Source organism: Artemia sp. Qi Xiang Cuo, chromosome 20 (assembly GCF_049724085.1).
Source record: "Artemia sp. Qi Xiang Cuo chromosome 20, ASM4972408v1, whole genome shotgun sequence".
In the NCBI taxonomy this organism is placed as follows: Eukaryota; Metazoa; Arthropoda; class Branchiopoda; order Anostraca; family Artemiidae; genus Artemia; species Artemia sp. Qi Xiang Cuo.
In genome coordinates this window covers 39,289,196-39,307,146 of record NC_142813.1, presented here as the reverse complement: position 1 = coordinate 39,307,146, position 17,951 = coordinate 39,289,196, and the positions used below count along the sequence as shown (strand labels likewise).

Sequence of the window (17,951 nt, the reverse complement as noted above, 5' to 3'; positions counted from 1 at the left end):
CGCGGCTTTGTCTGGAATGGGATGCAGTATATGCAAGATATGTAATATCCTTGAGCAAATTTAAAATGGAGGATCAATTATGTTTCACTGCTAAAGTTGATATAGCGTATGTGAATAGACTTTAATGTGCTTTAAGTGCATCGGTGAAAAATACTGAGGACAATAAACAGTATCATTATTTGTACATGCTATATATTGTTGATGTTGTTGTTCTAATTATTCAATAAAATTGTCTTGAAATCGAAAATGTTCCCTTTCTTTTCTGGTTAGGGGCAACGAATCAGGGTCAGTCTAGATTCAACAGTCAGACTGAAAGGATTGAAAAAAGAACAAATTTGAGAAAGAGAGAATGAGATCAAATCTAGTTTTTATGGAAAAACATTTGATTTCTGATGATGATTTTCTCGAGTTATCTCTTAAACATAGTATATTATCTTGTCAGGTAAATATTGACACTATAATGAGGAGTGATTCTCCCCCATTGGACTATTGTATGAAACTTTTAAAATGTGATTCAAATGCTTATAGTCAATTTATTGATATATTAATTGGAACAAGGCAGAATCATATTGTGTATATACTTTTGAAAACATTTCCAATGGATTCAATATAGATGGCTCACCCATCATTCAAAGGAGGTAACGTCTCAGAGCTACTCCTCTCTCCCACCATTTCCATCTCGTTGAATTTATGGAGCGAGGATGATCAGTTTCGTTTTAGCTGTGAGTGAGTTGACATCGGAAACCGAAAAATGTTCTATATATGTCCATTGTGCATATACACTATTGTCAGTTATACTCAATTTGAGAATTGTACAATTACTGTTGACTATAGTGAAAAGTGTAAATTATGTAATCCTTGTAAATTACATAGAGGCTATGCAGTAAAAATTAAAGGATGTAATTCATGTCTTGAGGAGGTGTGTGACTCTCATTCTAGAGGGCACCTGTGCTCCAATTGTCACGATGATATATGTGTTCAGTGGGAGAATACTTCCCCCGTTATGATTGGAAAGAATCCCAAACGTGTTTTCACTTTATTTCTACGCGAATGGTATCGTCGCGGATTTAAATTATTGCGGGAGGAGGACGCTGGTCTAAGATTCAACTGATGTAGTAACAAGACAATCTGGTTTCTACGTCACTACTGTGATGACACTGCCTACTATGACTATAAACCAAGTGATTTTTATTTGGCTGTGATGGAATGTGATTCACCATTTGAAAACACTGTATGTGATATTGCTTCAAATAGACAGATTGAAACTCTTGAAATTCATAATATGAATGCAAATAGTATCATTGACTATACAAAGAGATATGACAAGATTGAAGTTACATTGTACTGTAAAAAATGTGACCCTGACTTTACAGTCAATCAAGATCAATATACAGTGAATCCAAATGATTTACCAGCATTAGTGGTTCACGACAGTTGCCTATACATCAAAGATGAAGAAATCTAAAAGTGAAGATTTAAAGACATTGTTGTATATATATGCATTTTATTAATAAACAAATTCCCAAACAATCTATGTTCAAATATTTATTCCTTTGTAATATCCATATTTATCACTGTTTTTATGTATACTACCTCAGGAGGTTCTATTATTTGAACCTCATCCTCCTCCACTGATATAATATTTGTGGGAGAGGGTGTCTCCTCAGCAAATAAATCCTCGGGCCCACTCCTCAACAGATCCCCCTCCACTGACACAATATTTATGAGAGAGGGTATCTCCTCCGCAAATAAATCTTCACGCACTCGAAGTCGCGGGTTATGTATTCGAACCGCGGGCCCACTCCTCAAGAGATCCAACGCTTTACATGTACAGATAAGTTCTTCCTCCTCCTCGGATGTGATCTCGATACTCTCATTCTCTGCCCATTTAGCTAGAAGATTCTCCTCCACATCGATAGTGAGCCCCCACTCGCTCCATACATCCTAAAAAGGTTAAGAACACTCTGGTCAAAAGCTCTGTGGAAAGGTATAGTCTTCATGAATATATTGAGGGGTGTTCTATAAATGTAATAAACAGGGTTACTTATTATTTGTAAATTTATCTATAATTTAGCATGTCTAAAATTCATAAATTAGCCAGACTTGGTTTTTTTTTTGTATTTTTTACATACTGAGCAAGATTTTATGTCATTGATAGAATCCTGTATGAGATTTAATGTGTGTGATAAAACCAGGAAAAAAACCTTTCCAAGAACTATGTTTTTCAATGAAAAGTAAAGAGCTACGTTATTAAATCAAAGAGGGCAGGAATAAAGTTGAATAATTACTTAAACTTAAATTTTCTGTAAACATACTTGTAATTACTCACTTCTAAAAGGTAAGTATAGACCACTCATCCTCTGGGGTGGGAGGTCAATCACAGAAGTGTGATTCTTGGTCGGAAAGGTTCTGTAGTGAGTTGTTTTTATTATGAGTAAACTGTTTCTGAGTATTTAAATTAACTAGAACATTTAAACCAATATTATAAATAAAAACTATATGAAAATTTAATTTTTTACCGACTATATAAATATTTAAGACCAAGTGTACCACGATGTACCATTGTGGTCTGAGAAATTCAAAAACTCAGAAACTCAATACATAGTTTTCTATAATTTCAAGTCGATTACAATCAAAGAATTTTGTTTCGAAAACACTTAGAACTTCCTTGGGGTGTAGTGCTGTTTTGCACCACATAATGCTAGAAAATACCGCTTTACTTGAGTACATTATACTTTTTGACTCATACAATTAGCCTCATTATCTTGATATGTTATCTCAAGAGAAAAAAAACTATCAATTAAACTTGCAGACTAAACTTGATGAAACTTATATATTTGAAATCTCCATTCAAAGCTGATTCTTTGATATATCTATTGGTATCAAAATTCCGTTTTCTAGAGTTTCGGATACCATTGAGCTGGCTCGCTCCTTACTTACACTTCATTACCAATACATGTTTTAATAATTAAAAAAAACTTTCCACAGAATAAATTTTTCAGAGAAAAGTAAAGAGATACTACATTAAATCAAAGATGAGCGGAAATAAAGTTAAATAATTGTTCAAACGTAAACTTATTTCCAATGCCATAATGGTTAAAGTGACAAAAATTCTTTACCAAAAGTGTACACTTTTGAACTAAAAGTAAAGAGCTACTAAATCAAAGATATGATGAAATAATAGCGAATAATTGTTCAAACTTAAATTTTCTGTATTACGGGAATAGTTTATTTTCGAACCATTATATCTACCAAAGGTTCAATAGCTGAGTTAAACTAAGAGGTTTCAATTTCAGGAAAAAATTACATTTTGACAACATTTGACAATTTACCAAATTTAAAGTTTTGTTTAGTTTCAAAATGTTTTCTGTCACTCATCATTTTTTAATCATTAACAAACAATACTAAAGAAAACCACTTCCCACGGTGGGCCCCCTCCTCACCAAATCATCTGATGTATACGATAGTCCAGATGATGTATAAGGAACTTCTACCACGTCGTTATCATTATATGAACGAACAATCTCAGATTTACACAACAATAGCTCCTCACCGTATGTTTGCCACTACTTGCTCTAAATATCCTAAAAAGGTTTAAAAAACTCTGGTCAAAGTCTCATTGGACAGGCCTTGTATTCATTAATATGACAATGAACACTAAATAAATTTAATAAACAGGGTTATTTTTTATTTTTCATTTCATCTATATATTTGTATTTATAAAATTCATCAATTAGCCAGATGTGGGTTTTTTTTTAATTATTTTTTAAAAACGGTGCGAGATTTAACGTCATTGATAGAAGCCTGTATGATATTTAATGTCTTTTATAAAAACAGAAAAAAGACCATTACAAGAACTTTGAATTTAAAATACTCGTATAGAGCTACCACGCTATATAATAGGAGTCACATATATAGTGTAATTAGTAAATGAAGGTAAATTTCCTGTATCCATAATTCGCAATCCTCTATTATAAAAGGTAAGTATTGGCCGTGAATAATCGATGGAGGGGGGAGCATGCACAGCTGTGTCCTTCTTGGTCGACTAGGTGCCGTAGTGAGTTGTTTTTAATATGAGTACATTATTTTTAAAGATTTAAATGAATCAGATTAGTTAAACAAAGCTTATAAATAAAAATTCTATTAACAGTTAATTTTGTACCGACTACATAAATATTTAAGACCAAGTGCACCACGATGCACCATTGTGGTCTGAGAAATTCAAAAACTCAGAAACTCAATACATAGTTTTCGATAATTTCAAGTCGATTGCTATCTAAGAATTTTATTTCTACAACACTTAGACCTTCCTTAGGTTGAAGTGTTGTTTTACGTTACAAAATACTAGAAAATCCCGCTTTACTTGAGTACATTATACGTTTTGCCTCTTACAATTTGCACCACTAACTTGATATGTTATCTCGTGAGAAAAAACTAAGAAATAAACACGCAGACTAAACTTGATGAAACTTATATATTTGAAATCAGCATTTAAAGCTGATTCCTTGATGTATCTATTGATATCAAAATTCCGTTTTCTAGAGTTTCGGATACTATTGAGCTGGCTCGCTCATTATTTACACTTCTTTAGCACTACATGTTTTATTAATTAAAAAACTTTCCACTGAATAAATTTTTCAAAGAAAAGTAAATAGCTACTACATTAAGTCAAATACGATAAGAAATATACTTAAATAAGTTTTAAATATTAAAATTATCCAAAATTACATACTAGTTAAAGTGACCAAAAGTCTTTCACACAAGAGGACACTTTTAAACTAAAATTATAGAGCTACTAATTACCTTTGTATATGAAATAATACACTTCATTACACAGATATTTGTTATTAATTTAAACTCTTTCCTCAATATACTTTCTTCATAGAAAAGTACCGATATAATACATTAAATCAAAGATGAGAAGAAATTAAGTTAAATAATTGTTCAAACGTAAACATATGTCCTATGACATACTAGTTACAGTTACAAAAGGTCTTTCCCACAAGAGGACATTTTTTACCTAAAAGTAAAGAGCTAGCAGAATAAACAAAAGATATTATGAAATAACAAAGAAAAATTGTTCAAACTTAAAATTTCTGTATTACGGGAATAGTTTATTTTCGAACCATTATATCTACCAAAGCTTCAATACCTGAAAAACTTTTTCCCACAAGAGGACACTTTTCGCGTAAAAGTAAAGAGCTAGCAGACTAAACCAAAGATATGATGAAATAACAGCGAATAATTGTTCAAACTTAAATTTTCTGTATTACGGGAATAGTTTATTTTTGAACCATTATATCTACCAAAGGTTCAATAGCTGAGTTAAACTAAGAGGTTTCAATTTCAGGAAAAAATTACATTTAGACAATATTTGACAATTTACCAAATTTTAAGTTTTGGTAGAACCTTGGGTATGTATTTTCATCATATTTTGCTTATTTTCGTTGGAAAACACACTGAAAAGACATATTATTGGACTCACATCAAACTTTGCCGGGCTTGCATTTGAAGAACATTCCATTGTTTTCTATCTTGTCCTCTATTTCAACATATACTGACTTTTAAAGCTTTTCAAAGCTCTTAAATATACTTACCTAACGGTTATTTATTTACGAAATCGTGCAAACTGTTGATTTAGAACAATAATTACCTTTCTATATATCAATTAACACTCACTAGAGTTGCCACTTTTCACTCGCGGAGAATGATTTCAAAACAATACTTCTTACATCGCATAGACTAATTATGTCAAACGAGACATCTTCAGTGCAGATTAATTAATTGTTACGTTCGATTTTGTTTTGAACATAGGAGAGCATCAATGGGAAGTAAGAATTTCTGTAAAACTATCAAAGATTGATCAACTCAGTGATTTCATACTTCTTGTGTAATCAGAAAGAAAAAAGAAGAAAAATTGATAAAAGATATTTTGAAATATGCCCCAAAATAAGAGCTATTACAACTTAAATGACGCGAGGGGGGCGTGAAAACTATGGTTTTTAACTTTGATATGCAAGACTAGACAGAAAAGTCTATAGGAGTGGGAATGCCACCCGCATCAACCCTCGCTCTCGAAATCCACAACCTCCCCTTCCCCTCCACTCAACTTTTAACTCTGATTTTAAAATACCCCAGTACCACCACGCTCAAAATTTCGCTGACAGACGTTTACTCGTTAGTAAATATTTTTTTTTGAAAACCTGCATACCGAAACTATAAAAAACGGGACTTCAGTATCTATTACGTATATTCATAGTGTTATAATTATTTTCGTTGGGAAAAACACTGAAAAGCCATATTAAGAGCTATATTAGGAATAACAGGTTAGGTTAGGTTAGGTTACCTTCACTATTGAAATCCCCCACACCCCCTCACTCCAAACTCAATATATATATATATATATATAAACTAAAAAAAAAAAACGGAACTAAAAAAACGGAAAAAATAAAAAATTGATGAGCTGGTGAGGGAGAAAACGGCTCCCTCACCCAAAGAAATTCCCCCCTTCCCTGTAACCCTCTCCCTTCGTCTTTCCTTAAATTAGGCATGGTATACTTTATCCTTTTAAAGCTACAATAACGCCTAAAACTACATCTGTTATCAATGCTCCCTCTGAATATGATAGCTACTATTATTCTCTTGATTTTTCAAAGTTCATTTTGAATTTCTTTCATTGAAATGCAAGAGTTGGATTATTTCAGTAGTGTTATGTCGTGGAAAGAAATTCAAAATGAACTTTGAAAAATCAAGAGAATGTAACTGTGACATGGTAAACCACGATAAAATACTTATGAAATATTCCAACTCTTGCATTTCACGAACGAAATTCAAAATGAACTTTGAAAAATCAAGAGAATGTAACTATAACAAGGTAAAGCACAACAAAACACTACTGAAATATTCCAACTCTTGCATTTCAACGAAAGAAATCCAAAATGAACTTTGAAAGCTCAAGAGAATGTTACTGTGACAGGGTAAAGTATAACAAAACACATTTCAATGAAAAAAATCCCAAATGAACTTTTTAAAATCAAAAGAATGTCACTGTGACACGGTAAACCACGACAAAACACTACTAAAATATTCCAACTCTTGCATTTCAACGAAAGAAATTCAAGATGAACTTTGAAAAATCAAGAGAATGTCACTGTGACAAGGTAAACCACAGCACAACAAGACACTACTGAAATATTCCAACTCTTGCATTTCAACGAAAAAAATTCAAAATGAACTTTGAAAAATTAAGAGAATGTAACTGTGACAAGGTAAACCACGACAAAACACTACTGAAAAATTCCAACTCTTGCATTTCAACGAAAGAAATTCAAAATAAACTTTGAAAAATTAATAGAATGTAACTGTGACATGGTAAACCACGACAAAACACTACTGAAATATTCCAACTCTTGCATTTCAATGAAAGAAATTGAAAATGAACTTTGAAAAATAGAGAGAAGGTAACTGTGTCTATGCAAACCATTACAAACACTACTGATATATTTTAACTTTTGCATTTCAACGACACAAATTCAAAATGCACTTTGAAAAATCAGGATAATGTAACTGTGACAAGGTGAACCATAAAAAAAACACTACTGAAATATTTCAACTCTTGAATTTCAACGATAGAAATCCAAAAATGAACTTGAAAATTAAAGAGAACGTAACTGTGAAAATTTGAACCAAGACAAAAACACTACTTAACTTATCCAAATTGGGCATTACAAGGAAATGAAACTAAAATAAAATATGAAAAATCATGACAAAGTTACAGTGTCAAGGTAAACCAATACAAATTGCTAATGAAATATTTTAAATTTTGAACGTAAACGAAAGAAATCCAAAAAGAACTTTAAAAGATCAAGAGAATGTAACTGTGACATGGTAAACCACGACAAAACACTGCTGAAATATTCCAACTCTTGCATTTCACGAAAGAAACTCAAAATGAACTTTGAAAAATCAAGAGCATGTAACAGTGATATGGTAGACCACGAAAAAACACTACTGAAATATTCCAACTCTTGCATTTCAACGACAGAAATTCAAAATGAACTTGTAAAAATCAAGATAATATAACAGAGACAAGTTAAAGCACGATAAGACATTACTAAAATATTCCAACTCTTGCAATTAAATGAAAGAAATACAAAATTAACTTTACAAAAACAAGAGAATGTAACTGTGAGAAGGTAAAGCATAACAAGACACTACAGAAAAATAATCCAACTCTTTCATTTAAATGAAAGAAATCCAAAATGAACTTTGAAAAATCAATAAATTGTAAAAATCCAAAATGAACTTGGAAAAATCAAGAGAATGTAATTATTACAAAGTAAACCACGACAAACAAATGCTGAAATATTCAAACTCTTGCATTTCAACGAAAAAAATCCAAAATGAACTTTGAAAAATCAGGGGAATGTAGCTATGACAAGATAAACCATAAAAAAACACTACTGAAATATACCAACTCTTGAATTTCAACGAAAGAAATCCAAAAATGAACTTTGAAAAATCAAGAGAATGTAACTGTGACAAGGTAAACCATGACAAAACACTACTGAAATATTCCAACTCTTACATTTCAAGGAAGGAAATCCAAAATGAACTTTGAAAAATCAAGAGAATGTAACTGTGACAAGGAAAACCACGACAAAACACTACTGAAATATTCCAACTCTTGCATTTCAAGGAAAGAAATCCAAAATGAACTTTGAAAAATCAAGGAAATGTAACTGTGACAAGGTAAACCACGATAAAACACTATTGAAATATTACATCTCTTGCATTTCACGAAAGAAATTCAAAATTAACTTTGAAAAATCAAGAGAATGTAACTGTGACAAGGTAAACAACGATAAAACACTATTGAATTATTCCAACTCTTGTATTTCACGAAAGAAATTCAAAATTAACTTTGAAAAATCAAGAGAATGTAAAAATCCAAAATGAACTTTGAAAAAACCAAGAGGATGTAACTGTGACAAGGTAAACCAAGACAAAACACTACTCAAATAATCCAACTCGTGCATTTCCAGGAGATAAATCCAAAATGGACTTTTAAAAATCAAGAGAATGTAAAAATCAAAAGGAACTTTGAAAAATCAAGAGAATATCGCTGCGACAAGGTAAATTATTACATAATGCTAATGAACTGTTCCAACTCTTGCATTTCAACGATATAAATCCAAAAATGAACTTTGAAAAATCAAGAGAATGTAACTGTGGCAAGGTAAACCACGACAAAACACTGCTGAACTATTCTAACTCTTGCATTTCAAGGAAATAAATCCAAAATTAACTTTGAAAAATCAAGAGAATGTAACTGTGATAAGGTAAATCACGACAAAACAATACTGAAGTATTCCAACTCTTTCACTTCAAGGAAAGAAATCCAAGATGAACTTTAAAAGATCAAGAGAATGTAACTGTGGAAATATAAACCATGATAACACACTACTAAAATATTCCAACTCTTGCATTTCACGAAAGAAACTCAAAATTAACTTTGAAAAATCAACAGCATGTAACAGTGATATGATAAACCGCGACAAAACACTGATGAAATATTGCAACTCTTGAATTTCAAGAAAGAAATTCAAAATGAACTTTGAAAAATCAAGAGAATGTAACTGTGACAAGGTAAAGCACAACAAAACACTACTGAAATATTCCAACTCTTGCATTTCAACGAAAGAAATCCAAAATGAACTTTAAAAAATCAAGAGAATGTAACAGTGACAAGGTAAAGCACAACAAGACACTACAGAAAAATATTCCAACTCTTGCATTTCAACGAAAGAAATTAAAAATGAACTTTGAAAAATCAAGAGAATGTAAAAATCCAAAATGAACTTTGAAAAATCAAGAGAATGTAACTGTGACAAGGTAAACCACGACAAAACACTACTGAAAATATTCCAACTCTTGCATTTCAAGGAAAGAAATCCAAAATGAGATTTGAAAAATCAGGAGAATGTAACTGTGACAAGGTAAACCATAACAAAACACTACTGAAATATACCAACTCTTGAATTTCAACAAAAGAAATATAAAAATGAACTTTGAAAAATCAAGACAATGTAACTGTGACAAGGAAAACCATGACAAAACACTACTGAAATATTCCAACTCTTACATTTCAAGGAAGGAAATCCAAAATGAACTTTGAAAAATCAAGAGAATGTAACTGTGACAAGGTAAACCACGACAAGAACTTATTGAAATAGTCCGTTAAGTTCATTTCCCCGATTTAAATCCAAAAATGAGATTCGAAAAAATCTAGATAATGTTACTGTAACATGATTAACCGTGACAAAAAAAAACTTAGATATTCAAGCTCTTTTACCCCAACGAAAGAAATCGAAAATTAACTTTGAAAAATCCGGTAAATGTAACTGTGAGAAGGTAAACCATGACAAAACACTACTGAAATATTCCAACTCTTTCATTTCAACTAAGAAAATTAGAAATTAACTTTTAAAAATTAATATAATTTAAAAATCTAAAATGAAATCTTAAAAAATCAAGAGGATTTAACTGCGACATGGTAAACCAAGATAAAGCACTACGGAAACATTTCGACTAATGCATTTCAACTAAAGAAATCCAAAGATAATATTTGAAATATAAAAGTAATATAACTAAGACAAGGTAAACTATCACAAAACACTACTGAAATATTCCAACTCTTGCATTTCAACGAAAGAAACCAAAAATGAACTTTGAAAAATCAAGAGAATGTTACTGTGACAAGGTAAACCATGACAAAACACTACTGAAATATTCCAACTCTTACATTTCAAGGAAGGAAATCCAAAATGAACTTTGAAAAATCAAGAGATTGTAACTGTGACAAGGAAAACCACGAGAAAACACTACTGAAATATTCCAACTCTTGCATTTCAAGGAAAGAAATCCAAAATGAACTTTGAAAAATCAAGAGAATGTAACTGTGACAAGGTAAGCCACGACAAAACACTATTGAAATATTCCAGCTCTTGCATTTCACGAAAGAAATTCAAAATGAACTTTGAAAAATCCAGAGAATGTAACTGTGAGATGGTAAACCACGACAAAACTCTACTGAAATATTCCAACTATTTCATTTCAACTAAATAAATTAAAAATAAACTTTTAAAAATCAAGATAAAGTAAAAATCCAATATAAAGTCTTAAAAAATCAAAAGTATGTAACTGTTACATGGTAAACCACGATAAGGCACTACGTAAACATTCCGACTAAATAATTTCAACTAAAGAATTCCAAAATAATATTTTAAATGTCAAAAGAATATAACTGGGACAAGGTAAAGCACAACAAAACATTACTGAAATATTCAAACTCTTGCATTTCAACAAAGAAATTCAAAATGAACTTTGAAAAATGAGGCGAATGTAACTGTGACAAGGTAAACCACGACGAAACACTACTAAAATAATCCAACTCTTTCATTTCAATGAAAGAAATTCAAAATGAACTTTGAAAATCAAGAGAATGTGAAAATCAAAAATAAAATTTGAAAAATCAAGAGATTACAACTGTGACAAGGTAAACCACGACAAAACACTATTGAAATATTCCAACTCTTGCTATTCAAGGAAAGATATCCAAACTTAACTCTGAAAATTCAAGAGAATGTAACTGTGACAAGGTAAACCACGACAAAACAGTACTGAATTTAAGTATGTTTCATCTCATTCGAAGACAAGTAAAAAAAAAATGAAAAAAAATATATCATGTTAAAAAAAAAAATAAAAAAAAATGGGGAGGGGAGGGGGGCCAAAAAGTTGGAGGGAGGGGGTGCCTTTCGAGTTTGGGGATAGGGGACCTATGGAGGGTTGAAGTCCCTGATGGTTAGGGTCGTTGGTGCTTATGATCCATGATGGTTCATACTCATGTATACCTCACTACTTGATCTGTAAGGATTTCTATGGATTGTTCTGAATTTCCTTATTAAAATTCTTTTCTTGTCATCTATATCTCTCTTAGTATCAACTTTTTAGTATACTATAACGTTAGACCATATTTTAAACTGATAACACTGTTCAAACGCCACTTGTGTATTATACAGAACACATTGAAGAAGTAAAGCTATCCATTACTAAAATTCTTTTCTTGCCATCTACATCTCTCTTAGAATCAACTTTTTAGTATACTATAATGTTAAACTCTATTTTAAATTGACAACACTGTTCAAACGCCATTGAGGTTACCTTAACTGCTAATCACTATAACACTTTTTCTCTATCGTCAAGTACATGCTCTGGAAAGGTACCAAGGAACATAAGGCAATTCAGGAACCAGTGGGGAATCCCCGCTCGTAACTGCTAATCACTTTAATCCTTTTTCTCCATCGTCAAGTACATACTCTGGAAAGGTACCAAGGAACGTAAGGCAATTCAGGAACCAGCGGGGAATCCCCGCTCGTAATTGCTAATCACTTTAACCCTTTTTCTCCATCGTCAAGTACATGCTCTGGAAAGGTAGCAAGGAACATAATGTCGTCGAATAGCATGGGAGGGAACATAAACCCTTAGAATAGCATGAGAGGGAACATAAACCCTTATAATAGCATAGGAAGGAACATAAGCCCTTATAATAGCATAGGAAGGAACATAGCGCTATAGAATAGCATGGGAGGGAACATAAACTCTTAGAATAGTATGGGAGGGAACATAAACCCTTAGAATAGCATTGGAGGGAATATAAGCCCTTAAAATAGCATGGGAGGGAGCATAAACCCTTTGAATAGCATGGGAGGGAACATAAGCCCTTATAATAGCATAGGAAGGAACATAAGCTCCTAGAATAGCATGGGAGGGAACAGAAACTCCTAGAATAGCATAGGAAGGAACATAAGCTCCTAGGATAGCATAGGAAGGAACATAATCCACCCAAATCCATAAGTACATGCTCTGGAAAGACGTCAAGGAACATAAGGCAAGCAAATCCATAAGTACATGCTCTGGAAAGACACCAAGGAACATAAGGCAAGCAAATCCATAAGTACATGCTCTGGAAATGTTTTTCCTATGGCAGTAAGCAAATAGCATGGGAATTCCTATGGCAGTAAGCAAAATGGTACTTAGAACTCTACTGACGCGCAAGCCGCTTAGAAGGTTTAAATAGGGATTAATAAAAAAAAAAAATCCACAAACAAGTTTTTCAAACAAAAGTAAGGACCTCCATTGAAAAAAAAATGACAGAAATAAGTTCAAATAATCTTCCTAGCATAAAACTGCCACAAATCACCATCAGTAAATAAATGAAGCCCAAAGTGAACAAAAATTGCAATAAATAAGTGAGTCAAACTGAATACGAGCAAAAAGTTCTTGAGATACGCTCTTTCGACAATTTTTATGCACATAATGTCTTTCGATTTAGTTCAAATTTCCCCTCAGTACTCTAAATGTAGTAGTAGTGGTAAATATTGCCTTTTTGGTCAATTGATCATCTCCCTTATCATTCCCAGAAAGTTCCAAATTAATATGCTCAGTTATTCCTGAGTTACGCTTTTTTTTATAATCCGTATACACATAACTTGTTTTGATTATCTGATCCCTTTTTGATCCCTTAATATTATCTGAGAGTAGCCTGAAAGACCTTTGTCTTTTTGGAAAGTAAAGGTGAAACATGCATAGCTTTCTCAATAACAAATACTTTATGTAAACAATGAACGAATTGCCTCACTCACACCCCTTGCCCTGAGGGTTGTGAGGGGGGGGGGGGGGTAGACCTCCCCAAAGGCATAATTGCAGAATCTTTCAGCAATACTGAAGAAAAAAAATGTATCAAAATTTTGATTGGATGTTGTTTTTGAAAAATGAGTGTCGAGGGGGGGGGGGGCGGTGGATTGCCCTTAAACGACTATTGACTCTTAAAAAGGGCACTATGACTCCCAGTTTCCAGTAAAATGAGCCCTGTCAGAAGTTTATACTACCATCCATTCCATAGATATCTTATGCATACCCCGAGAATAACTTACAACCCTTACCCTAGAGCTTTGGCGGGATTGTGTCAACCCTGGAGCCTTTGCTGTATGTACTTGGGAATATTTTCAACAAAATGGCTATGTCTCACTTTTGATCATATACGTTTGGGGAAAAGAGGACGTCGAGAGGGGGGAAGGGCTAGTCGCCATCCAATCATTTTTTACTCTTAACAGGGGCACTAGAACTTCTTGTTCCCAGTTGAATGGGCCCGCTCCGGTACGACCACTCCTTCCAAAGAAATCTTAAATGTTAAGAATCTGCCACTAGTATAACTAATAACCCTTACCCTGGAGGCTTTGAGGGAGGGCACTTGCCCTTTCAATGTTCAATCGAATGAGTCCTTTTTCAAGTTCCTACGACAACACATTCTATAAAAACCTTGTATGCCCCCAGGGCATAGCTTGCAACCCTTGCCCTGTAGGTTGTGGGGGGATTGTCATCCCAAAAGACATAATTACTGGTTCTTGCCACTATGCTGAACAAAATGGCTATCTCAAAATGTTGATTGGATGTGTTTAACGAAATGAGGGGCGTTGGGGTTCTGGTTGCCGTCCTGTCACTTTTGACTATTAAAAAGGGCATTAGAACTTTCATTTCCAATCGAATGAGCCCCTTTCGAAATTTCTACGACAACTCATTCTATACGAAGTGCCTTGGTCTTAAAAAAAATAAGGCATTGTTTCCATATCGCTCTTTACTGAGGCAGCGCTATTGCGCTGCCTATGATAGCACCACTCTTATTCGTATGAATGGTTATTCGCATGTAGACTTATTATACTATTTTTGTTGTTGCGATGTTGCTTTTGACACTATGAAAAATAAAAATTATGTTGCTCGAAATAAAGTTGTTTTCAGTAAATCATCAATGATAATGTGATGTTTATGATATTTTGGGCGCGTTAGTCCTTTTTCTGTTTGTGGTAATTTCTGTTCGTTTTATGTTTGACATAATTATAAATTTTAATTTCTGTCCCTTTTAGGGTTCATTTAGCAATTCATAGTATGATCCGTTGTGTTCTTGTTTGATAATTTTGGGTTTCATCTATTCTTTGATGATAGTTTCTGTTCGTTTTAAGTTTCAATTTTATTTGTCTTTATTTCTGCTTGTGTTGTAGGTTTCAATGTAGCTCTCTACTTTTCTTTGAAAAACTCTGTTTTTGAGAAAAAAAATATTTTGTCTAATTAATTATTAAGAAGCATCCACTAAAGTGAGTGCAGTTTTTAAAATAAATTTTGTAAGTTTTGTAAATTTGCGGTAAATTTTGTCTCTTCCCTCTTTAGCTGAGCCGTCGGCTCCATCAGCAAAATTCTGGTAATATCCTAAAGCACCGGTAGTACAGGAATCAGGCCACAAAAACATTAATATACTATTTTACTCCCCATTCAACACTTTTTCCAAGTATGATATTTGATACCGTTGCAATAATGCTCCAGGAAAAAAAAATGAGCAAACCCTTATATATAGTTTATGTCTACTCCTTTGTGTTAGCAGGAAGGAATGGTCTTGTTTGCTTATAAGATAGAAATCGGTTAGAAAAAAAGAAATATGCAATTACATTCTCCATTCAGCGTTCGATCCAAATATAATACCCACTGGTATCCAGTGGCGGATTCAGGGGGCGAGGGGGGCACCCCCGTAACTTAGTCTAAAGTAGTGCAATTGGTAAATTGTTCGCTATTCATGTTATTGACTTATGAATAAAGTAAACATATCACTCGATGCCTTTTTTAATGCTCTTTCCAAATATAATAACCCTTATTGTCAGAAATGAATTTTATTCCCACCCCTATATATACCAATTCAGGGTATATATTTGCACATTAGGGGCGGGGGGAGTTTAAACTTACCTCTCATTTACATAAGAAATAAAATTACAAAACTTTACAGTTATTTACTACACTGTAGTAAATAACCTAAACAGTTATTTACAAAATTAAGTTGTGGGTGAGGAAATCTTGGAGCACATGCCCCTCCATTTGACGCAAGGTGATTCGATTGTGATGCAGGGTGATTCGAATGTAATGCAAGGTGATTCGAATATGATGTATCTTTTTTTTCTTGTCTAATTTATGTCTTTCAAGTTACGTTAAATAGACGGAATTTTGACAGTAACAATTACGACCTGTTTTATTTCAAAAGAGCAACTACGATATATAGTATTTCATCTGATCATTACCTCTTAAGTCTTAATCATTCACCAGTTAAGAAATCCAATCATCTTTTAATGACATATGCTCCACGTACAAAATCCAAAATACGACTGAACACATTAATCAATTCATTTATTCTTAAATAGTGAACTCAAAGCAAGTTTATTGGACACTCCTGAACGATGACACAATTTGATATCATTACTTCGATATAAATACATTAAAACATGTTATTTTTTCAACGAAAATTTAAGAGTGATATTAAAACTTAAAAATAAGATTTAATGACTCATATAAGTCAAATTTAAAAACCAGACAGAAATATGTGGTTTGAAGGGCCTGAGCCACCTTCCTCCCCAGTCTCATTTTTAGACTGTAGAGTTCTTACAACTTCATCAAATTGGGAGCATTCGGGGAACTTTCCCCGATTTGGGGAACTTTCTCCAATTCATTTGCACCTAACCTAGTTCTTCAAGTGGATGTTCCAAGCCGAAACAGAAGCTCCGTCTGAAATTGAGTCAAAGTGAAAAATTGATAAATGACGTTAAATATTCTGGCCACTTTTTTTTATAACACTTTCCTTAAATAAAAATTAAGGACATTTTTGGCTATGAAATTTATACTTCATATACAAAAACACCATAAATGCACTAATATAATTATTCACAGTTTAATTTGTCCTTGTTCATTTTTCTCTAAAGTTTCACGGTATCCAACCAATGGTTGTAGGTATCTGGGAAGGAGGGGAGAGGTTTTTGGGAACGGAATTACTTCAATCAAGCGCCCCGTTCAAGCAATAAAATAGGTCAAGTTGAAGCAAAGTTTCGCTCTGCGTTATTTTTTGACGCAACCAGAGGTGCTAATTCACAAAAATGGGAGGGGGGGGGGTGGGAGGGGTATGAAATTCTTTTTCGATATTTTCTTTATAAAACCACAAAAAAATCGTTTTTCAAAATTAGGCTACAGTTTTTTTTTTATCGTTTTAAATGAACAAGGGTATTTTTCAAAATTTACGACGGTAATTTACCCTCTCCTTTCCCTCCTCCCCCAATTGGCTGACACTTGTCAGCCACATGTAGACAACTGAATAATCACTGAATACTGGTGATCACTAAATAATTGTAGTAAAGAAGGTTTAAATGAGAAGAGAAACCGCAGCCCTGGGTTCCCACTGATGCGATTTCACGTAAAAACAGACGTTTTTGCGTGATCCGTCAGATTTCTTTTGTTTTTTTGCTGCATGTTTATGCGTCAAAACGGTTCAACGGCTGCGTTGACATATTTCTGCTCAGCCGTTGAAAATCGCATTTGTTATTCTGGATTGACCCCCCACAACCCATGGGAAAAGGCCTTTCAGTCATAAAATTTGCCCATTGTTTACGTATAGTATTTGTTATTGAGAAGTATGCATACATTTTTCAGATGGGGAGGGAGGGATGAATTTTCTGCTGGGAGGACTTTTCACGGGGAGAATGTTCTAGGAGGAAGAAAGTTTCCAGGGGTAAAATTTTTAGGGGATATTTTACGCTGAGGGAATCTGCCAATAGATCGTATACGATTTTTTTTTAATATGTCTTGGTTTCTCTTTATCGGCTCAATTTTACGTGTCGAGATGTTAAGGGTAATTATGTGGGGTATTTCCGTCGGGAGGGGGGAATTTTCTGTGGAGGTAGAGCCAGATTTCTTGTTACTATTTAAAAAACGATCAGATATTAAATAAAAAAAAGTTTTTTCAACTGAAAATAAGGAGCAACATTAAAACTTAAAACGAACAGAAACTATTACGTAGATGAGCCAGA

General features: G+C 33.2%; 1 protein-coding gene across 1 annotated transcript in view; it reads right to left on the bottom strand.

Annotated features, from left to right (window-relative positions):
* Nucleotides 1-16,209, bottom strand: part of LOC148940180 (uncharacterized) — a 100,537-nt gene extending 84,328 nt beyond the window's left edge. The window contains exon 1 of the mRNA XM_089106492.1: nt 16,179-16,209. The gene's annotated coding sequence lies outside the window, so the exon portion shown is untranslated. The remainder of the gene's footprint in view (nt 1-16,178) is intronic.
* Nucleotides 16,210-17,951: the final 1,742 nt, after the last annotated feature.